Source organism: Oncorhynchus mykiss, chromosome 3 (genome assembly GCF_057628025.1).
Source record: "Oncorhynchus mykiss isolate SJ-2025 chromosome 3, ASM5762802v1, whole genome shotgun sequence".
NCBI classification, from domain to species: Eukaryota; Metazoa; Chordata; class Actinopteri; order Salmoniformes; family Salmonidae; genus Oncorhynchus; species Oncorhynchus mykiss.
In genome coordinates this window covers 11,543,208-11,568,649 of record NC_143024.1, presented here as the reverse complement: position 1 = coordinate 11,568,649, position 25,442 = coordinate 11,543,208, and the positions used below count along the sequence as shown (strand labels likewise).

The window sequence follows — 25,442 nt, the reverse complement described above, 5'->3', positions numbered from 1 at the left end:
TCACCATGGTGCTGTTATCTCCACAACGGAAAACAATAACATATATTCACCATACTGCTGTTATCTCCACAACGGAAAACAATAACATATATTCACCATACTGCTGTTATCTCCACAACGGAAAACAATAACATATATTCACCATACTGCTGTTATCTCCACAACGGAAAACAATAACATATATTCACCATGGTGCTGTTATCTCCACAACGGAAAACAATAACATATATTCACCATACTGCTGTTATCTCCACAACGGAAAACAATAACATATATTCACCATACTGCTGTTATCTCCACAATGGAAAACAATAACATATATTCACCATGGTGCTGTTATCTCCACAACGGAAAACAATAACATATATTCACCATGGTGCTGTTATCTCCACAACGGAAAACAATAACATATATTCACCATACTGCTGTTATCTCCACAACGGAAAACAATAACATATATTCACCATACTGCTGTTATCTCCACAACGGAAAACAATAACATATATTCACCATGGTGCTGTTATCTCCACAACGGAAAACAATAACATATATTCACCATACTGCTGTTATCTCCACAACGGAAAACAATAACATATATTCACCATACTGCTGTTATCTCCACAACGGAAAACAATAACATATATTCACCATACTGCTGTTATCTCCACAACGGAAAACAATAACATATATTCACCATGGTGCTGTTATCTCCACAACGGAAAACAATAACATATATTCACCATACTGCTGTTATCTCCACAACGGAAAACAATAACATATATTCACCATACTGCTGTTATCTCCACAACGGAAAACAATAACATATATTCACCATGGTGCTGTTATCTCCACAACGGAAAACAATAACATATATTCACCATGGTGCTGTTATCTCCACAACGGAAAACAATAACATATATTCACCATACTGCTGTTATCTCCACAATGGAAAACAATAACATATATTCACCATACTGCTGTTATCTCCACAACGGAAAACAATAACATATATTCACCATACTGCTGTTATCTCCACAACGGAAAACAATAACATATATTCACCATGGTGCTGTTATCTCCACAACGGAAAACAATAACATATATTCACCATACTGCTGTTATCTCCACAATGGAAAACAATAACATATATTCACCATACTGCTGTTATCTCCACAATGGAAAACAATAACATATATTCACCATACTGCTGTTATCTCCACAACGGAAAACAATAACATATATTCACCATACTGCTGTTATCTCCACAATGGAAAACAATAACATATATTCACCATACTGCTGTTATCTCCACAACGGAAAACAATAACATATATTCACCATACTGCTGTTATCTCCACAACGGAAAACAATAACATATATTCACCATACTGCTGTTATCTCCACAACGGAAAACAATAACATATATTCACCATGGTGCTGTTATCTCCACAATGGAAAACAATAACATATATTCACCATACTGCTGTTATCTCCACAACGGAAAACAATAACATATATTCACCATACTGCTGTTATCTCCACAATGGAAAACAATAACATATATTCACCATACTGCTGTTATCTCCACAACGGAAAACAATAACATATATTCACCATACTGCTGTTATCTCCACAACGGAAAACAATAACATATATTCACCATGGTGCTGTTATCTCCACAACGGAAAACAATAACATATATTCACCATACTGCTGTTATCTCCACAACGGAAAACAATAACATATATTCACCATACTGCTGTTATCTCCACAACGGAAAACAATAACATATATTCACCATGGTGCTGTTATCTCCACAATGGAAAACAATAACATATATTCACCATGGTGCTGTTATCTCCACAACGGAAAACAATAACATATATTCACCATGGTGCTGTTATCTCCACAACGGAAAACAATAACATATATTCACCATACTGCTGTTATCTCCACAACGGAAAACAATAACATATATTCACCATACTGCTGTTATCTCCACAACGGAAAACAATAACATATATTCACCATACTGCTGTTATCTCCACAACGGAAAACAATAACATATATTCACCATACTCCATACTGCTGTTATCTCCACAACGGAAAACAATAACATATATTCACCATACTGCTGTTATCTCCACAATGGAAAACAATAACATATATTCACCATGGTGCTGTTATCTCCACAATGGAAAACAATAACATATATTCACCATACTGCTGTTATCTCCACAACGGAAAACAATAACATATATTCACCATACTGCTGTTATCTCCACAACGGAAAACAATAACATATATTCACCATACTCCATACTGCTGTTATCTCCACAACGGAAAACAATAACATATATTCACCATACTGCTGTTATCTCCACAATGGAAAACAATAACATATATTCACCATGGTGCTGTTATCTCCACAACGGAAAACAATAACATATATTCACCATACTGCTGTTATCTCCACAACGGAAAACAATAACATATATTCACCATACTGCTGTTATCTCCACAATGGAAAACAATAACATATATTCACCATACTGCTGTTATCTCCACAATGGAAAACAATAACATATATTCACCATACTGCTGTTATCTCCACAACGGAAAACAATAACATATATTCACCATGGTGCTGTTATCTCCACAACGGAAAACAATAACATATATTCACCATACTGCTGTTATCTCCACAACGGAAAACAATAACATATATTCACCATGGTGCTGTTATCTCCACAACGGAAAACAATAACATATATTCACCATACTGCTGTTATCTCCACAACGGAAAACAATAACATATATTCACCATGGTGCTGTTATCTCCACAACGGAAAACAATAACATATATTCACCATACTGCTGTTATCTCCACAACGGAAAACAATAACATATATTCACCATGGTGCTGTTATCTCCACAACGGAAAACAATAACATATATTCACCATACTGCTGTTATCTCCACAACGGAAAACAATAACATATATTCACCATGGTGCTGTTATCTCCACAACGGAAAACAATAACATATATTCACCATACTGCTGTTATCTCCACAACGGAAAACAATAACATATATTCACCATACTGCTGTTATCTCCACAACGGAAAACAATAACATATATTCACCATGGTGCTGTTATCTCCACAACGGAAAACAATAACATATATTCACCATACTGCTGTTATCTCCACAACGGAAAACCATTATGAACTCAATCACAACTCTCCGTCCCAGTCCCCTTTTTTCCATCAGATACTTATTTTGAGCACATAATAACAAACTGCATCCTCCCTATCTCACCCCCTCCTCCCCCTATCTCACCCCCACCTCCCCCTATCTCACCCCCACCTCCCCCTATCGCACCCCCACCTCCCCCTATCGCACCCCCACCTCCCCCTATCTCACCCCTCCTCCCCCTATCTCACCCCCTCCTCCCGTCCCCCTATCTCACTCCCTCCTCCCCCTATCTCACCCCCTCCTCCCCATATCTCACCCCCTCCTCCCCCTGTCCCCCTATCTCACCCCCTCCTCCTCCTATCTCACCCCTCCTCCCCCTATCTCACCCCCTGGTCACTGGCCTCTCCTCTCCTCTGGCCACTGGGGGAAGCCACTGAGACCCAGGAGTGTGTGTGGCCACTGGGGGAAGCCACTGAGTCCCAGGAGTGTGTGTGGCCACTGGCCTCTCCTCTTCTCTGGCCACTAGGGGAAGCCTCTAAGTTCCAAATGGCACCCTATTCCCTACATAGTGAGCTACATTTGACCAGTGCTCTACCAGAGTAGTGAGCTATAAAGGGAAATTAGGACACAGACTCTGTCTATATTTAAAGGCTACGTTTGATTTAGGAGCTTGTCTTTGAATTCACTAGGACAAACAGTAAACATCCATCATAAACTCACAGATCATATATTTTATTGCTTCCATAATATACTCAGGTCTCAGTGGGAGAATATATTTGCTAATCTTGATGTGATCTCCTCAATAAACAAATGATAGATAGAAATCAGTACTGCCATTATCTTGTTATCCTAAATCATTAAACTCTTGATATAAAAGGGTATGAAAGAACATAACATCAGTTGTATATTTTTGGAGAATCAGTTTGTGTTTTCTTCCAGCAGAGACTCTGAGAATCAGTTTGTGTTTCCTCCAGTAGAGACTCTGAGAATCAGTTTGTGTTTCCTCCAGTAGAGACTCTGAGAATCAGTTTGTGTTTCCTCCAGCAGAGACTATGAGAATCAGTTTGTGTTTCCTCCAGCAGAGACTCTGAGAATCAGTTTGTGTTTCCTCCAGTAGAGACTCTGAGAATCAGTTTGTGTTTCTTCCAGTAGAGACTCTGAGAATCAGTTTGTGTTTCCTCCAGTATAGACTCTGAGAATCAGTTTGTGTTTCCTCCAGCAGAGACTCTGAGAATCAGTTTGTGTTTCCTCCAGTAGAGACTCTGAGAATCAGTTTGTGTTTCCTCCAGTAGAGACTCTGAGAATCAGTTTGTGTTTCTTCCAGTAGAGACTATGAGAATCAGTTTGTGTTTCCTCCAGTATAGACTCTGAGAATCAGTTTGTGTTTCCTCCAGCAGAGACTCTGAGAATCAGTTTGTGTTTCCTCCAGTAGAGACTCTGAGAATCAGTTTGTGTTTCCTCCAGTAGAGACTCTGAGAGATATAAAAGTGCTGCTGTGTGTACAGGTGTAGTTGTCCTACAGTGCTTCCGAAAATATTCATTAAATTGTTTTTTCCCCCTCATCAATCTACGCACAATAACCCATAATAACCCATAATAACCCATAATAACGAAACAAAAACAGGTTTTTAGTGATTTTTGCAAATGTATCAAAAATATAAAACTGAAATATTACATTTACATAAGTATTCAGATCGTTTACTCAGTACTCTGTTGAAGCACCTTGGGCAGCGATTACAGCCTCCAGTCTTCATTTACATAAGTATTCAGACCGTTTACTCAGCACTCTGTTGAAGCACCTCTGGCAGCGATTACAGCCTCCAGTCTTCATTTACATAAGTATTCAGACCGTTTACTCAGCACTCTGTTGAAGCACCTCTGGCAGCGATTACAGCCTCCAGTCTTCATTTACATAAGTATTCAGACCGTTTACTCAGCACTCTGTTGAAGCACCTCTGGCAGCGATTACAGCCTCCAGTCTTCATTTACATAAGTATTCAGACCGTTTACTCAGTACTCTGTTGAAGCACCTCTGGCAGCGATTACAGCCTCCAGTCTTCATTTACATAAGTATTCAGACCGTTTACTCAGCACTCTGTTGAAGCACCTCTGGCAGCGATTACAGCCTCCAGTCTTCATTTACATAAGTATTCAGACCGTTTACTCAGCACTCTGTTGAAGCACCTTGGGCAGCGATTACAGCCTCCAGTCTTCATTTACTTAAGTATTCAGACCGTTTACTCAGCACTCTGTTGAAGCACCTCTGGCAGCGATTACAGCCTCCAGTCTTCATTTACATAAGTATTCAGACCGTTTACTCAGCACTCTGTTGAAGCACCTCTGGCAGCGATTACAGCCTCCAGTCTTCATTTACATAAGTATTCAGACCGTTTACTCAGCACTCTGTTGAAGCACCTCTGGCAGCGATTACAGCCTCCAGTCTTCATTTACATAAGTATTCAGACCGTTTACTCAGCACTCTGTTGAAGCACCTCTGGCAGCGATTACAGCCTCCAGTCTTCATTTACTTAAGTATTCAGACCGTTTACTCAGCACTCTGTTTAAGCAGCGATTACAGTCTCCAGTCTTCATTTACATAAGTATTCAGACCGTTTACTCAGTACTCTGTTGAAGCACCTTGGGCAGCGATTACAGCCTCCAGTCTTCATTTACTTAAGTATTCAGACCGTTTACTCAGCACTCTGTTGAAGCACCTCTGGCAGCGATTACAGCCTCCAGTCTTCATTTACATAAGTATTCAGACCGTTTACTCAGTACTTTGTTGAAGCACCTTCGGCAGTGATTACAGCCTTGAGTCTTCTTGGGTATGACGTTACAAGCTTGGCACACCTGTATTTGGGGAGTTTCTCCCATTCTTCTTTGCAAATGCTCTCAAGCTCTGTCAGGTTGGATGGGGAGCGTCGCTGCACAGAAATGTTCAGGTCTTTCCAGAGATGCTCGATCGCGTTCAAGTCCGGGCTCTGGCTGGGCCACTCAAGGACATTCAGAGACTCGTCCCGAAGCCACTCCTGCGTTGTCTTGGCTGTGTGCTTAAGGTCATTGTCCAGTTGGAAGGTGAACCTTCACGCCAGTCTGAGGTCCCGAGCGCTCTGGAGCAGGTTTTCATCAAGGATCTCTCTGTAATTTCCTCGTTCATCTTTCCCTCGATCCTGACTAGTCTCCCAGTCCCTGCCGCTGAAAAACATCCCCACAGCATTATGCTGCCACCACCATGCTTCACCGTAGGGATGGTGCTAGGTTTCCTCCAGACGTGATACTTGGCATTTAGGCCAAAGAGTTCAATGTTGGTTTCATCAGACAAGAAGATGTTGTTTCTCATGGTCTGAGAGTCATTTAGGTGCCTTTGGCAAACTCCAAGCGGGCTGTCATGTGCCATCTACTGAGGAGTGGCTTTTGTGTGGCCACTCTACAATAAAGGCCTGATTGGTGGAGTGCTGCAGAGATGGTTGTCCTTCTGGAAGGTTCTCCCATCTCCACAGAGGAACTCTGGAGCTCTGTCAGAGTGATCATCGGGTTCTTGGTCACCTCCCTGACCAAGGCCCTTCTCCCCTGATTGCATAGTTTGGCAAGGTGACCAGGTCTAGAAACAGTCTTGGTGGTTCCAAACGTCTTCCATTTAACCCTGCTATTACGCCATTTCCACTTCTGAGTTATCTAAAATGCTAGTTAACCTCTCTTCTTCTCCATGAAATTAAATTACTTTTCCTCATTTAGGGTCATGAACCTAAATTCAAAATGTGGACACACTGATGTGTTGTGGAATGTCTGTGTAGATTTTGTAGACAAACATGATGTTGTGGGTCATTCTGACCCGGAGGCTTTCATGTGTATAGATATCAGGTCCAAAATAAACAAGTGTATTTGATGTATATTGTTTTGACTGGTTCTGGTTGCATTTTTATAATTCTGTTTAGGTGAAAAGGAGTTTCCTCAAGCTTCTCTTTCTCAGTGTGAGAGCAGCAGATCTCTGACACAGACACTCATAATGAGCTCCAAAATATGTTCAGTATATGAAGCCTTGTCACAAATTCTGGACTGTGACAGTGAAATAGAAGAAGAGGTTTCGGAGACAGAGGATACTTCAGAGATAGAGGACAATGCTGATGATGAATAGTTCTTTGGTGAAGAGGATTCAGAGGAGTCGATCATACCAGAGAGCATGCAACAACCATCACCCAGAGTAGAAAGGACAATGCTGATGATGAATGGTTCTTTGGTGAAGAGGATTCAGAGGAGTCGACCATACCAGAGAGCATGCAACAACCATCACCCAGAGTAGAAAGGACAATGCAGTCTAAAGGTGGTAATATAGAATGGTCACCGTCACCACAACAAAGTCAAGGTAGACTGTCAGCTTTCAATGTCATCAAAATGGTTCCGGGGCCTACATGACCTTCTCTGCCCCCCTCGCCAAGACAGTAAAACCAGCACCACTTGTGTAGAATGAAAATGTGTGTAAATACATCTGCAGAAAGAACACACGTACATTGTGTTCAACATGTGGAGGGAAAGACTGAAGGGATCATTTTGACCAATAGGATCAACTCACACCTAAGTCTGACTGTTACTAGGAAATACAAGAAAAATGGCTACTTGGGGAAACAGAAAATGCTTGTTTGTGAGAAGGAAATATGTTGAACAAATAGTTCTATAAATATAGAGTTTTTTTAAATCATATGTTTTTGTATTTCATCTTTCTGAAATGTTTGACAAGACAAAATAAAGTTTTGTCTGTTTCTAATTGATTATTTGACTGTGTTGAGTGTTGAGTGTTTAAACAGCGCGGGTCAATCTGACACATACCACAACGGACATCGTTTTTTCCCAGCAAAGCACATGGGTTAAGAATGATGGAGGCCACTGTGTTCTTGGGGATCTTCAATGCTGCAGAACATTTTTGGTACCCTTCCCCAGATTTGTGCCTCGACACAATCCTGTCTCGGAGCTCTACGGACAAATCCTTCAACCTCATGGCTTGGTTTTTGCTCTGACATGCACAATCAGCTGTGGGACCTTAAATAGCAAGGTGTGAGCCTTTCCAAATCATGTCCAATCAATTGAATTTACCACAGCTGTAGAAACATCTCAAGGATGATCAATGGAAACAGGATGCTCCTGAGCTCAACTTCGAGTCGCATAGCAATGGGTCTGAATACTTATGTAAATAATGTATTTCTGTTTTTTACTTTTAATAAATAAGCAAACATTTCTAAAAACCTGTTTTCGCTTTGACATGATGGGATATTGTGTGTAGATTGATGAGGACAACAATCCATTGTAGAATAAGGCTGTAACGTAACAAAATGTGGAACAAGGGAAGGGGTCTGAATATTTTCCAAATGCACTGTATAAGACAAACATTAGAAGTTCCCATCAAACATTTCAAACGTCTGCTCAAAATAAACCTAATTTACACCGTCTCCTTCTGGTAAACAGTATTTGTGAGATGGGAAACGACAGATAGTGCCGTCCCGGGGGGGGGGGGGGGGGGGGGCAGAGGATCTGATAGTTATCTTGTGGACAAATTACACAGATGACAAGAGAGACATAGCCTGGGTTATGTCCCAAATGGCACCCTATCCCCTATGTAGTGCACTACATTTACCATATGGGTCCTGGTCAAAGGTAGTGCACTAGATAGGGAATAAGGTGCCATTTAAGACTTAACCCTGATCATCATCATCATCATAACTGGAGTTAACTGCAGCCTACAGAGGAAAACATCTGATAGAGACATTTATACAGTAGAGGAAGACAACACTGGTGGGGACATCTGACAGAGACATTTATACAGTAGAGGAAGACAACACTGGTGAGGACATCTGACAGAGACATTTATACAGTAGAGGAAGACAACACTGGTGGAGACATCTGCCAGAGACATTTATACAGTAGAGGAAGACAACACTGGTGGAGACATCTGACAGAGACATTTATACAGTAGAGGAAGACAACACTGGTGGGGACATCTGACAGAGACATTTATACAGTAGAGGAAGACAACACTGGTGGAGACATCTGACAGAGACATTTATACAGTAGAGGAAGACAACACTGGTGGAGACATCTGACAGAGACATTTATACAGTAGAGGAAGACAACACTGGTGGAGACATCTGACAGAGACATTTATACAGTAGAGGAAGACAACACTGGTGGAGACATCTGACAGAGACATTTATACAGTAGAGGAAGACAACACTGGTGGAGACATCTGACAGAGAGAGACATTTATACAGTAGAGGAAGACAACACTGGTGGAGACATCTGACAGAGACATTTATACAGTAGAGGAAGACAACACTGGTGGAGACATCTGACAGAGACATTTATACAGTAGAGGAAGACAACACTGGTGGGGACATCTGACAGAGACATTTATACAGTAGAGGAAGACAACACTGGTGGAGACATCTGACAGAGACATTTATACAGTAGAGGAAGACAACACTGGTGGGGACATCTGACAGAGACATTTATACAGTAGAGGAAGACAACACTGGTGGAGACATCTGACAGAGACATTTATACAGTAGAGGAAGACAACACTGGTGGGGACATCTGACAGAGACATTTATACAGTAGAGGAAGACAACACTGGTGGAGACATCTGACAGAGACATTTATACAGTAGAGGAAGACAACACTGGTGGAGACATCTGACAGAGACATTTATACAGTAGAGGAAGACAACACTGGTGGAGACATCTGACAGAGACATTTATACAGTAGAGGAAGACAACACTGGTGGAGACATCTGACAGAGACATTTATACAGTAGAGGAAGACAACACTGGTGGAGACATCTGACAGAGACATTTATACAGTAGAGGAAGACAACACTGGTGGAGACATCTGACAGAGACATTTATACAGTAGAGGAAGACAACACTGGTGAGGACATCTGACAGAGACATTTATACAGTAGAGGAAGACAACACTGGTGAGGACATCTGACAGAGACATTTATACAGTAGAGGAAGACAACACTGGTGGAGACATCTGACAGAGACATTTATACAGTAGAGGAAGACAACACTGGTGGAGACATCTGACAGAGACATTTATACAGTAGAGGAAGACAACACTGGTGGAGACATCTGACAGAGACATTTATACAGTAGAGGAAGACAACACTGGTGGAGACATCTGACAGAGACATTTATACAGTAGAGGAAGACAACACTGGTGGAGACATCTGACAGAGACATTTATACAGTAGAGGAAGACAACACTGGTGGAGACATCTGACAGAGACATTTATACAGTAGAGGAAGACAACACTGGTGGAGACATCTGACAGAGACATTTATACAGTAGAGGAAGACAACACTGGTGGAGACATCTGACAGAGACATTTATACAGTAGAGGAAGACAACACTGGTGAGGACATCTGACAGAGACATTTATACAGTAGAGGAAGACAACACTGGTGGAGACATCTGACAGAGACATTTATACAGTAGAGGAAGGTACGTTGGTAGCTAAATGTTTATTTTTCTATTTTCCAGTAAATTACAAGTGGTCTACACACACACACCACTACTGCATTACTTCACAGGCCCAAGGAAATGTTCTAGGGTCAGTTAGCGGTGAAGTGGTCAGACCACCGCTGTTTAGCCACCACACACACACACACACACACACACACACACACAGCTGTGGAATGTGACACCTTGGTCCCACCTCAGTTATTAGCCACACAGTGTGCCACCCGGCCAGGCCACCCAACTGCCATTGTCACACAGACTTTACAGAGACCCCGCCTGGACCCCAAAGAGCAAACAAAGCAGAAGGAAAAACACAGTGACCATGAAAATCTCCCCAGACCACCAGAAGTGGAGAAATGAGTTAGATATCAGTAGTGTGAACTCCTCAGTCAGGGGACACAGGAACAGATCTCCCAGTCCAGAACCATAAGAGAGTCATTGTTGCCAGTAGACGGACGGTGGGATTTGAAGCCAACAGCTGAAGAAACCCAGAACAGACCCTTTGTCTTAACACATTCTGCTTCTCCACTCAAATAACACAGGAGGAGAGACACTCTCTGACTCGATGTGGATGAACACCATACATCACACGCTACAAAAGCTTCCTGGTACAGCCACAACACACCATAATATACTCACTGTACCGGTTTCCAGGAATCAGTCTAAAACCATAAAGTCACCTTTGTATAATTCAACGTACTGTAGGCATGATGAAATCAACAGCAAATATACACTAGTATACAACAAAACAAGAGTAATAACTTGCTTGTACTTACAGGTCAAGTCTTGAATAACAGATCCTTACGGCAGCAGTAGGCTGCAGTGTCTGCAGTGTACAGAGCAGAGACGCTCACTTAGCTCTCTCTCTCTCTCTCTCTCTCTCTCTCTGTCTCATAGCCTTGAACACACAACACAACATAGGACTCCTCTGGCGTCTTGACTTCTGCCCCATCTACCCTCCCTCCTTCCTCCTCTACCCTTCCTCCTACCCCCTCCCTCCTCTCCTCTACCCTCCCTCCTACCCCCTCTACCCTCCCTCCTGCCCCCTCACTCCTCTACCCTCCCTCCTACCCCCTCCTAACCCTCTTACCTCCCTCCTACCCCCTCTACCCTCCCTCCTAACCCTCTTGCCTCCCTCCTACCCCCCTCCTACCCCCTCTCGCCTCCCTCCTACCCCCTCTGCCCTTCCTGCTACCCCCTCCTATCCCTTCCATCCCCCACCAGGGAGCCTGGGAGTCAGCCACACATTAGTGGGAGAGTTGCACATCTAACCCAGCAGTCTGATAAGATACAGCAGAAGAAGTCAAGGACGACATCCCAAACAGCACCCTATTCCCTATAAATAGTGCAGTAGTGTTGACCAGACTGTTGACCTCTGGGCCCTGGTCCAAATGAGTGCAGTAGAAAGGGAATAGGGTGCAATTTAGGAGGAAGACAGAAACTTCTTCCCCCTTTCTCAGACATGACTCTAGTTTGGTCTCTCCTCTTCAGAGACTTCTTCCCCCGGTCTCAGACATGACTCTAGTTGGGTCTCTCCTCTTCAGAGACTTCTTCCCCTGGTCTCAGACATGACTCTAGTTTGGTCTCTCCTCTTCAGAGACTTCTTCCCCTGGTCTCAGACATGACTCTAGTTTGGTCTCTCCTCTTCAGAGACTTCTTTCCCCAGTCTGAGACATGATTCTAGTTTGGTCTCTCGTCTTCAGAGACTTCTTCCCCCGGTCTCAGACATGACTCTAGTTTGGTCTCTCGTCTTCAGAGACTTCTTCCCCCGGTCTCAGACATGACTCTAGTTTGGTCTCTCGTCTTCAGAGACTTCTTCCCCCGGGTCTCAGACATGACTCTAGTTGGGTCTCTCCTCTTCAGAGACTTCTTCCCCCGGTCTCAGACATGACTCTAGTTGGGTCTCTCCTCTTCAGAGACTTCTTCCCCCGGGTCTCAGACATGACTCTAGTTGGGTCTCTTCTCTTCAGAGACTTCTTCCCCCGGTCTCAGACATGACTCTAGTTGGGTCTCTCCTCTTCAGAGACTTCTTCCCCCGGGTCTCAGACATGACTCTAGTTGGGTCTCTTCTCTTCAGAGACTTCTTCCCCGGGTCTCAGACATGACTCTAGTTTGGTCTCTCCTCTTCAGAGACTTCTTCCCCAGGTCTCAGACATGACTCTAGTTGGGTCTCTCCTCTTCAGAGAGTTCTTCCCCTGGTCTCAGACATGACTCTAGTTTGGTCTCTCGTCTTCAGAGACTTCTTCCCCCGGGTCTCAGACATGACTCTAGTTGGGTCTCTCCTCTTCAGAGACTTCTTCCCCCGGGTCTCAGACATGACTCTAGTTGGGTCTCTCCTCTTCAGAGAGTTCTTCCCCTGGTCTCAGACATGACTCTAGTTTGGTCTCTCCTCTTCAGAGACTTCTTCCCCCGGTCTCAGACATGACTCTAGTTTGGTCTCTCCTCTTCAGAGACTTCTTCCCCAGGTCTCAGACATGACTCTAGTTGATCTCTCCTCTTCAGAGACTTCTTCCCCCAGTCTCAGACATGACTCTAGTTGGTCTCTTCTCTTCAGAGACTTCTTCCCCCGGTCTCAGACATGACTCTAGTTGGGTCTCTCCTCTTCAGAGACTTCTTCCCCCGGTCTCAGACATGACTCTAGTTTGGTCTCTCCTCTTCTCTTTCTCACCCATGGTGGTGTCATGTATTTTGGGCACCGAGATCACTAGATTGATAACCTCATGAACAAACACATACACAGCTATACACACACACACGCACACACACAGCTATACACACAAGCACACACACTATCCTCTACTTTGGAGTGTTTAGAAAGCACATGTTGATAATGAGTGCAGAACGGTAGGACCAACTTAGTCGACATTCAACTATTCAAAGGTGTTTTTACTTGGTCTTTACTCATTAGGGAGAACCTCTCAATGAAGCTAATATCATACAATCAATACAGACTATATCAAACTGCCCAGTCTGTTACATGCATACTGACTGTCTCTGGTGGCACTGTGAACAGACACCGTCCGGAGGTAAGGGGGGACCTAGCCCCAGCTGTTCCTAGAACAGCCCGTACATACATACATACAGACAGACAGACAGACAGACAGACAGGACACACTCACACTCACATGTATTTTACTACACACCCTCAGGAAGTGTAGAAGCCACCTGTCGTGACCCCTACATGTACCTCCACCCCCTGTTGTGGGGACGACTCAGCTCCGGCCTCTTTGGAAACACAAAAGACACTGTGTTCCCCACGCGGCAGCAGCACAGGTGGCAGGAGGAGGTAAGGTGGAGTTACAGCACAGACTGACTCCCTCAGATCACACTCACAGGCTCTGTTCCAAATCACACCCTATGCCCTATATAGTGTGCTACATTTGACCAGAACCTAGGGCTGGGCAATATGGCCAAAATATCATATCATGGTATTTTTCACATATTTGACAGTATTTGACGGTATTTGACAATGTTTGTATGTTTTTGATTAATAAAAGTTCTAAATTTGCTAGTGTGTGACCCTACGGTGGCAACACATATATATTCTAAATTATTTCAATGGGTTTTTCTCCATTCTGATTGGTTTATACTGTTCAATTCAACTTTAATAAATAATTTCATGCATTTCCATCAATTTCTGCATTTCCTGCACTCATCTGAGACAATTTCCTGCACTCATTTGAGATCATTTCCTGCACTCATTTGAGATCATTTCCTGCACTCATCTGAGATCATTTCCTGCACTCATCTGAGATCATTTCCTGCACTCATTTGAGATAATTTCCTGCACTCATCTGAGATCATTTCCTGCACTCATCTGAGATAATTTCCTGCACTCATCTGAGATCATTTCCTGCACTCATCTGAGATCATTTCCACACTGCCACGATATGGGCAAAAATACTAGGCCTTATTTTTAACCAAATGTTGTGATTTAGATCAAAACACTTGGATGAACTTTCGGAATCAGGGAAATAGAATGTTTATTATAATTCTGTAGTTAGAATATAAATAATAGTGGGCCATTTAAATACAGCTTTGTTTGACATGACAACGAATGAAAATGCCATGGATGAGTTATTGTGACAGGCTTTTACAGTATTGTTACGAACCACTGTAATGTTCAGTGTTTCCTTGGAGACCCTATAATCTTTGGCTACATTAAATCTGTATTCATATAGCCAACATATTCATGCTTTGCCTATTCCTCTTTGATTTAGAAGATACTGTTGCACAAACAACATGCTGATTTAAGTATCCACCAGTACTGATATCAGGCTGTATTAGCTAGCTACATTTGCTCTGACTCGGTACTTTTATTAGCTAACAAGCTAACTAGCGATTAGCATTAGTGGCTAACACGAGTTAGTTTAACTTCCTAAGAAAATACAAACTAGCTGTTTGCAGATGTAAGAAACACAAACTAATATTGTAATTATAGAAAGCTTGTGGATTTATATTAAGATCAAAGTGGAAACAGCATCGTTGTCATCAATATTGTTGCTTGACCATGCAGACTGAACTCAAGTGTCTCGTGGTCAAGCAACAACAAATGCGCTCCTTGAGTGACAGGGGGCGGGACTAGGTCTGTGTGGAAAGCGGCGTGGAGAGAGCGGAGAGGGATGACGGAGTAAACTATAAAAATGGACGTTACACACGGTGTATCACTTTTAACAAACCAAACATTAAAATACCGTTATAGAAGGTAAAGTAAACACCCAAACCGGTCCATTCATCAATACCGGTATATAATAAAATACGGTATAGCGCCCAGCCCTAGCAGTGCCCTATGGGGTTGAAAAAGGAAGTGCCATTTGGGACATTACCATCTGGTGATCTGGCTGGGAGGGTGTCAGAGAAAGATCACTGTTTAATATAGGCTGACAGACTGGTCTGTGTGATTTGAGATGGCCTTTACAGTATACAGTAAAATAGTCAATATGGGATACCAGTAGACATGACAGCACAACTTTCCTAACATTACCTTTTACATTTTTACTCTTTTATAATTCAGTATCTTTTTAAAGTGCATGACACACTCCTCTGTAGCCAGCCTGATCCCAGATATGTTTGTTTATAATTCAGTACCTTTTTAAAGTGCATGGCACACTCCTCTGTAGCTAGCCTGATCCCAGATCTGTTTGTTTATAATTCAGTACCTTTTTAAAGTGCATGGCACACTCCTCTGTAGCCAGCCTGATCCCAGATCTGTTTGTTTATAATTCAGTACCTTTTTAAAGTGCATGGCACACTCCTCTGTAGCTAGCCTGATCACAGATATGTTTGTTCTCTGGTCAACTCCAAGAGAGCATACTACTCTGGTCTGTAGTTACTGAACCCAGGCTGGTCTGTAGTTACTGAACCCAGGCTGGTCTGTAGTTACTGAACCCAGGCTGGTCTGTAGTTACTGAACCCAGGCTGGTCTGTAGTTACTGAACCCAGGCTGGTCTGTAGTTACTGAAGAACCCGACCCAGGCTGGTCTGTAGTTACTGAAGACCAAGACCCAGGCTGGTCTGTAGTTACTGAATACCAAGACCCAGGCTGGTCTGTAGTTACTGAAGGTCAAGACCCAGGCTGGTCTGTAGTTACTGAATACCAAGACCCAGGCTGGTCTGTAGTTACTGAAGACACAGGCTGGTCTGTAGTTACTGAAGACCAAGACCTAGGCTGGTCTGGAGTTACTGAATACCAAGACCCAGGCTGGTCTGTAGTTACTGAAGACACAGGCTGGTCTGTAGTTACTGAAGACACAGGCTGGTATGTAGTTACTGAATACCAAGACCCAGGCTGGTCTGTAGTTAGTGAAGACCAAGACCCAGGCTGGTCTGTAGTTACTGAAGACCAAGACCCAGGCTGGTCTGTAGTTACTGAAGACCAAGACACAGGCTGGTCAGTAGCTTCTGAAGACACAGGCTGGTCAGTAGCTTCTGAAGACACAGGCTGGTCAGTAGCTACTAAAGACCAATAAATTAATATTAAAGACAGCCTGTCCTATGATGGCAGTGTTTTGGTCAGACTCTATCACACTCCAGTGAGAGGAAGCTGTCCACTTGATAAGCTGACAACCACAAGGACACTTCACACTACAATATCCTGTTCTTAGCTAGACTTTTCTCAGAACCCTACAAACCTTTTATCTTTACTGGACCGCTGACAGAGCAACAATCATTTGTTGAGGAATGACCTTCTCAGACACCGATTAAAAGTCTTGTCTTGGACTAAAAAGCATGCTCAATGGAGAATCTCAATCAACAAAATGCTTTTTAGGGTATAGGCCTAAACAAGAGGTAAGAAATTACACATGAGTGACTGTCCTCACTGCTTTTACCTAAAACAACTCTTCCTCAACATTCGCTTGAACAGCAATTAATGAGTCTTTCAATGTCACCAAGCATAACCACCAGGTCTTCAAAGAGAACCTTTCAACAATAACTTCCACATTACAGACGTGTCTCAACAACACCACCAGTCAATCTGAAGCCAAACTAAAGGCCCAAACTAATCTGACTGATTTAAAAGAAGTTCTGTTCAATCAGCCAGACTGAATATTACCACTCACCTTATTCTGTTGCTGTGCTTTGAAGTCTCAGCCTAAAACAACACATGGAGGAGGAGGTGCAGGAGGAGGTGAAGGAGAAGGAGGAGGCGGAGGGGAAATGGGGTGCGGAGGAAAAGGGGGAGGAGGTGGAGGAGGGGGGAGATGAGGGGTAGGAGGAGGAAGGGGAGTTGGAGGAGGAGGAGGAGTTGGAGGAGGAGTTGGAGGACGAGGAGGAGTTGGAGGACGAGGAGGAAGAGTGGGAGGAGGAGAGATATTTCACGGTTGGCTTCCTCTATTGTGCTCAGCTGACAGCTGTCTAACTATCTAACCCAAGTGGCCTGAGGTGGTCTAAACCACTGCCCCCAGAATACATGTACTAGTGCACGTGTGGGTTATAATCCAACACACTGCTATTCAGGCACACGGTCTCCCCTACCTTTCCTGACAGGTGAAATAAAAATGGAAAAATTGTAACCCAGAGAGGACCAGCCCCCAAAGACCCAGGGAGATTCTCAAAAGCTCGTCCTCTCCTCGACTCCTCCGTGACCCGGACGCCGATAAGGGTCGAGGAGGGTGTCAATTAGTTAGTAAGCGAACTGAGGGGTGTCCTCGCCTCATTGATAACCTCCTCGCACCGAGGAAGCACAAGAGCATCATACCGGAGTCATTCGCCGAAGAGGTTTGAGATCCGCCACGCCGACTTCGAATCAGTTGTTGTTTACTCGGAGGAAGAAAGCAGGCACGTCTTTAAAAACAATATCCTACTAAGTCTTATATCTATGAAGTGTCTAGCACAACTAGCTACGTGTCTTTTTACTACTTAGTACATGTCATTTGGGATTCCAACCCTGGAGACGTCATGACGTGCCAGTGAAGACGGAGAGTCTCATTTCATACAAGTCTGTTTACACATTTCCTCTCCTCCCCTTGGTTACCGTTGCCCTTTTTCAAAAGCAGGCGAGGAGGATGGAGGAGTTTAGCAAACCAGCTGAGAATCTCCCCTAGTCCTGGAGGAGCCTGACGGGTCCCATCAGCCACTCTGCTCTGTGAATCTCCCCTAGTCCTGGAGGAGCCTGACGGGTCCCATCAGCCACTCTGCTCTGTGAATCTCCCCTAGTTCTGGAGGAGCCTGACGGGTCCCATCAGCCACTCTGCTCTGTGAATCTCCCCTAGTCCTGGAGGAGCCTGACGGGTCCCATCAGCCACTCTGCTCTGTGAATCTCCCCTAGTCCTGGAGGAGCCTGACGGGTCCCATCAGCCACTCTGCTCTGAGAATCTCCCCTAGTCCTGGAGGAGCCTGACGGGTCCCATCAGCCACTCTGCTCTGTGAATCTCCCCTAGTCCTGGAGGAGCCTGACGGGTCCCATCAGCCACTCTGCTCTGTGAATCTCCCCTAGTCCTGGAGGAGCCTGACGGGTCCCATCAGCCACTCTGCTCTGTGAATCTCCCCTAGTTCTGGAGGAGCCTGACAGGTCCCATCAGCCACTCTGCCCTCCAAGCATCTCAATTCTTCAGTGGGGCGTGACTCAGCCCTCTTATCTGGCCCCATCTCCTGTTTGACTAACTGCCCCCACCCTCAGCCCTCCTGCCTTCCCCTGCTCGTCCTCCTGCCCCCCCCCCCCCCGTCCCCCCTCTGTCCCCCCTCTTTTCTCCTGAACCACTGAATACCACCACTCTGCCCTCCTGTTTAATATTGTTATGTAGTGCTATTTAGCCAAATCACATGTTTAATATTGTTATGTAGTGCTATTTAGCCAAATCACATGTTTAATATTGTTATGTAGTGCTATTTAGCCAAATCACATGTTTAATATTGTTATGTAGTGCTATTTAGCCAAATCACATGTTTAATATTGTTATGTAGTGCTATTTAGTCAAATCACATGTTTAATATTGTTATGTAGTGCTATTTAGTCAAATCACATGTTTAATATTGTTATGTAGTGCTATTTAGCCAAATCACATGTTTAATATTGTTATGTAGTGCTATTTAGTCAAATCACATGTTTAATATTGTTATGTAGTGCTATTTAGTCAAATCACATGTTTAATATTGATATGTAGTGCTATTTAGTCAAATCACATGTTTAATATTGATATGTAATGCTATTTAGCCAAATCACATGTTTAATATTGATATGTAGTGCTATTTAGCCAAATCACATGTTTAATATTGTTATGTAGTGCTATTTAGTCAAATCACATGTTTAATATTGTTATGTAGTGCTATTTAGTCAAATCACATGTTTAATATTGTTATGTAGTGCTATTTAGTCAAATCACATGTTTAATATTGTTATGTAGTGCTATTTAGCCAAATCACACGCCACTTACATGACTGATCTTATATCAGTGTTAGTGTTAGAGGACTGAATATTTCTACAGCATCAAAGACTGAAAGAAACCTTTATCAGACAACAATAGGACAAAAATAACTGAAGCTAAAAGCTGGCAAACAACTGACCCATGAAAGTAAATATCTCTGGAGACAATGATGACACAGTCAGGAGGAGAATGCCACTCTCATTCTCTCTCTCGCTCTCTCTCTCTCTCTCTCTGTCTCTCTCTCTCTCTCTCTCTCTGTGTCTCTCTCTCTCTCTCTCTGTCTCTCTCTCATTCTCTCTGTCTCTCTCTCTCTGTCTCTCTTTCTCCCCCCTTCTCTCTATTTCTCTCCACCCTTCTCTCTCTTTCTCTCCCCCCCCCTCCACCCTTCTCTCTCTGTCTCTCTCCCCCCCCCTCTCCACCCTTCTCTCTCTCTCTCTCTCTCTCTCTCTCTCCCCCCTCCCACTTCTTTCTCTTTCTCTCTCTCTCCCTGTCTCTCTTTCTCTCCCCCTTCTCTCTCTCTGTCTCTCTCTCTCACTCTCTCTCTGTCTCTCTTTCTCTTTTTCTCTCCACCCTTCTCTCTCTTTCTCCCCCCCCCCTCTCCACCCTTCTCTCTCTGTCCCTCTCTCTCTCCCCTATCTCCCTCCCTCCCTCCCCTCCCTCCCTCTCTCTCTCTCTCCCTCTCTCTCTCCCTCCCTCCCTCCCTCCCTCCCTCCCTCCCTCCACCAGATGTCAGGTTGCATTGCCACATGGACTACAAGCAGCACTCAGCAAACACCACCAGGTGTGCATTCCTCTCTGGGCCTAACTGAGGTGGGAGCCCCTCCTCTGCACCAATAAAAATACAGTTTCCCCTCTAGGTGCTCCCCTTCACTGGGCTTGTCTACGTCCCAAATGGAATCCTCTACCCTACATGGTGCACTACTTTTGACCAGTGCACAAGGGGATATGGGGATATGGTGATGCCCTATGGGAGCAGTCCTATGTGCCCTGGTCAAAAGTAGTGCAGGAGGGAGGGAGGAGGAGGGAGGGAGGAGGACGGAGGAGGACGGAGGAGGGAGGAGGAGGACGGAGGAGGGAGGAGGGAGGGAGGAGGACGGAGGAGGACGGAGGAGGGAGGAGGAGGACGGAGGAGGACAGAGGACGGAGGAGGGAGGAGGATGGAGGAGGACAGAGGACGGAGGAGGGAGGAGGACGGAGGAGGAGGGAGGGAGGGAGGGAGGGAGGGAGGGAGGGAGGGAGGGAGGGAGGGAGGGAGGGAGGGAGGGAGGGAGGGAGGGAGAGGGAGGGAGGGGCTGTAATGGCAGGTCTGCTAGTATACACCTGGTCTATATTCACTCTTTAATCTGAGGAGAAAGAGGAGGGAGGAGGAAGGGACAGAAATGAAAGGCCATGCCTGTCACTGATCCCTCATGTCAGACACACCACCCGAGGGCGGGAAAACATTCACCACAAATGAATCACAGACAGACAGACAGACGGACGGACAGACGAACAGACGAACAGACGAACAGACAGACAGGCAATTGAACGTAACCACGGCGATGTGATGTGATGCACAATGATGGGCTTCTAGAATGCAGAGTCCACGTTTGCAAAATTCTGGTGCCTTTCACAATATTTGAAGATTTATTTGAAGATTACCACAATCAACAGGCAATAAGCAGGACATCTGGAATCCTCTAACTGGTCTTTCTGGAAAACATTTAGGGAATTTGGGAAAAGTTGCAATAATTTTGCAGCCGTACCAAATAAGGTATTAGAGACATCAAGGACAGGGTTAATGACAGGGCTGTATGGTGACCTGGCTGTTCCCATTACACCATGACAGTCCCCCTTCAGATAAAAGGTATTTACCAAGGAGTTGAGATTCACTGTAATTAAATACTCTGGATTACAGTGACACACTGTAAAACAAGCTGTGTTCAAACGCCAAGTACCACACAGACACACATCCACAACGGGACAGAAGAACACAGAGGCTGTGTTCAAACGCCAAGTACCACACAGACACACATCCATAACGGGACAAAAGAACACAGAGGCTGTGTTCAAACGCCAAGTACCACACAGACACACATCGACAACGGGACAGAAGAACACAGAGGCTGTGTTCAAACGCCAAGTACCACACAGACACACATCCACAACGGGACAGAGGAACACAGAGGCTGTGTTCAAACGCCAAGTACCACACAGACACACATCGACAACGGGACAGAGGAACACAGAGGCTGTGTTCAAACGCCAAGTACCACACAGACACACATCGACAACGGGACAGAGGAACACAGAGGCTGTGTTCAAACGCCAAGTACCACACAGACACACATCGACAACGGGACAGAGGAACACAGAGGCTGTGTTCAAACGCCAAGTACCACACAGACACACATCCACAACGGGACAGAGGAACACAGAGGCTGTGTTCAAACGCCAAGTACCACACAGACACACATCGACAACGGGACAGAGGAACACAGAGGCTGCACCATCTCCTCCTCGCCTTAAAACACCAGGAGCTGATGACTTGCTAAGTACCACACAGACACACATCGACAACGGGACAGAGGAACACAGAGGCTGCACCATCTCCTCCTCACCTTAAAACACCAGGAGCTGATGACTTGCTAAGTACCACACAGACACACATCTCCTCCTCACCTTAAAACACCAGGAGCTGATGACTTGCTAAGTACCACACAGACACACATCCATAACGGGACAGAGGAACACAGAGGCTGCACCATCTCCTCCTCGCCTTAAAACACCAGGAGCTGATGACTTGCTAAGTACCACACAGACACACATCGACAACGGGACAGAGGAACACAGAGGCTGCACCATCTCCTCCTCACCTTAAAACACCAGGAGCTGATGACTTGCTAAGTACCACACAGACACACATGGACAACGGGACAGAGGAACACAGAGGCTGCACCATCTCCTCCTCACCTTAAAACACCAGGAGCTGATGACTTGCTAAGTACCACACAGACACACATCCACAACGGGACAGAGGAACACAGAGGCTGCACCATCTCCTCCTCACCTTAAAACACCAGGAGCTGATGACTTGCTAAGTACCACACAGACACACATCGACAACGGGACAGAGGAACACAGAGGCTGCACCATCTCCTCCTCGCCTTAAAACACCAGGAGCTGATGACTTGCTAAGTACCACACAGACACACATCGACAACGGGACAGAGGAACACAGAGGCTGCACCATCTCCTCCTCACCTTAAAACACCAGGAGCTGATGACTTGCTAAGTACCACACAGACACACATCGACAACGGGACAGAGGAACACAGAGGCTGCACCATCTCCTCCTCACCTTAAAACACCAGGAGCTGATGACTTGCTAAGTACCACACAGACACACATCTCCTCCTCACCTTAAAACACCAGGAGCTGATGACTTGCCAAGTACCACACAGAACACATCTCCTCCTCACCTTAAAACACCAGGAGCTGATGACTTGCCAAGTACCACACAGAACACATCTCCTCCTCACCTTAAAACACCAGGAGCTGATGACTTGCCAAGTACCACACAGAACACATCTCCTCCTCACCTTAAAACACCAGGAGCTGATGACTTGCCAAGTATGATCCTGAAACGCTACTCAACACACTGGTGCAGAACTTGAGCAGGTTAAGAAATGCCTTGTTATAACTGGGACCATATTAAGACAATCTATTGACATTCTATTACAACAAGACAACTGTTTTCTGATACACAATGTTCTGTACTGATGAACTTCTGTCATTACATTTTCTTCATCTTATACATCTTCTCAGTTGTTGTGTTCATACCTTTACAAGGCATTTTGGTTTGGAACTTTTACGTAAAAAAAATAAATAGGAATGACATTTGAATAAATGTGGGTGGAGTTAGGTAAAGGCTTTCTGGGCAGCAGCTAGACTAGCGGTTAAGAGCGTTGGGCCAGTCACTGAAAGCTTGTTGGTTTGAATCCCACAGCTGACTAGAGGAAAAATCTGCCGATGTGCCCATGAGCAAGGCATTTAACCCTAATTGCTCTTGTAAATCACTCTGGATAAGAGCGCCTGCTAAAGGACTAACATGTAAAATGGCACAAGAAGATCCATGGTCAATGATCATTACTAAAAACAAGGCACTTTATAATTAAGAGCAGCTAATTGGTCTGTTTTTCAAGAAGTTGTAACACACACACACACACCCGCCCTCATTTCCTGTACGACATAGAGGCTGGCATCAAGGGACTCATCAGGGGACATGCTCCTCCTCTGAACATTATCCTGTCCTATATCTCTGACTGAAACTCAATGCACATCTGGAGAGAGAGAGAGAGAGAGAGCGAGAGGGAGAGAGGGAGAGAGAGAGAGAGAGAGAGAGAGAGAGAGAGAGAGAGAGAGGGCGAGGCCTTTCCTGTTTCCATTAGGGCTAATTATACACCTCTCTAAAGGATGGACTAGTCTATATCTCAGGAAGAACTGCTACAGACAGACAGTGCGAGATCACTACAGCATAACACCATGACAAAAACAAATCAAATAGAATTTTATTTGTCACATGCGCCGAATACAACAGGTGTAGGTAGACCTTACGGTGAAATGCTTACTTACAAGCCCTTAACCAACAATGCAGTTCAAGAAATAGAGTTAAGAAAATATTTACTAAATAAACTTGAGTAAATTTTTTTTTTTAAAGTAACACAATAAGAAAAACGAGGCTATATACAGGGGGCACCGGTACCGAGTCTATGTGTGGGGTGTACAGGGTAGTTGAGGTAATTTGTACATGTAGGTAGGGGTAAAGTGACTATGCATAGACAATAAGCAGTGAGTACATGTAGGTAACATGTAGGTATTACTGATTGGGTCAGGGAGAGTTTGAAAATGTCAGTGAAGACACTTACCAGTTGGTTTGCGCATGCTTTCAGTACATGTCCTGGTAATCCATCTGGCCTGTGGCTTTGGGAACGGCTTTGGGAACGCATCGATGACGGAAAGTGTGTTCACACAGTAGTCCGGAACAGCTGGTGCTCTCATGCATGCTTCAGTGTTGCTTGCCTCAAAGTGAGCATAAAAGGCATTTAGCTTGTCTGGTAGGCTTGCATCACTTGGCAGATCGTGGCTAGGTTTCCCTTTGTATTCTGTAAATAGTTTTCAAGTCCTGCCACATCCGACAAGCGTCAGAGCTGGTGAAGTAGGATTCAACTTTAGTCCTGTATTGACGCTTTGCCTGCTTGATGGTTCGTCTGAGGGCGTAGCGGGATTTCTTATAAGCGTTCGGATTAGTGTCCCGCTCCTTGAAAGCGGCAACTCTAGACTTTAGCTCGGTACGGATGTTGCCTGTAATCCATCGACGTCATCTGACCACTTCCATATTGAGCGAGTCACTGGTACTCCCTGCTTTCGTTTCTGCTTGTAAGCAGGAATCAGGATAGAATTATGGTCAGATTTGCCAATAGGAGGACGAGGGAGAGATTTGTATAACTCTGTGTGTGGAGTAAAAGTGGTCTGGAGTGTTTTTCCTCTGGTTGCACATGCAGGTAGATTTTAGGTCAAATGGATTTAAGTTTGCCTGCATAAAGTTACCCGGCCACTAGGAGCGCTGTTTCTGGATGAGCATTTTCATGTTTGCTTATGGCCTTATACAGCTCGTTGAGTGCGGCCTTGGTGCCAGCATCGGTTTGTGGTGGTAAATAGACGGCTACGAATAATATAGATGAAAACTCTCTTGGTAGATAGTGGGGTCTACAGCTTATCATGAGGTATTCTACCTTAGGTGAGCATTATCTCGAGACTTCTTTAATATTAGACATTGCGCACCAGCAGTTATTGACACACATCACCGCCCCTCGTCTTACCAGATGT

At 44.5% G+C, this 25,442-nt stretch overlaps 1 protein-coding gene across 2 annotated transcripts in view; it reads right to left on the bottom strand.

Moving 5' to 3' along the window:
* The window catches only part of LOC149984352 (pleckstrin homology domain-containing family G member 4B-like), a 132,866-nt gene that overhangs the window by 99,977 nt on the left and 7,447 nt on the right, over positions 1-25,442 (bottom strand). The window contains exon 1 of one of the 2 annotated variants that reach the window (XM_090220744.1): positions 11,487-11,932. The exons of the other annotated variant lie outside the window; for it this stretch is intronic. The gene's annotated coding sequence lies outside the window, so the exon portion shown is untranslated. Of the gene's footprint in view, positions 1-11,486; positions 11,933-25,442 lie in introns of those variants that run through there. 2 annotated transcript variants of the gene reach the window in all.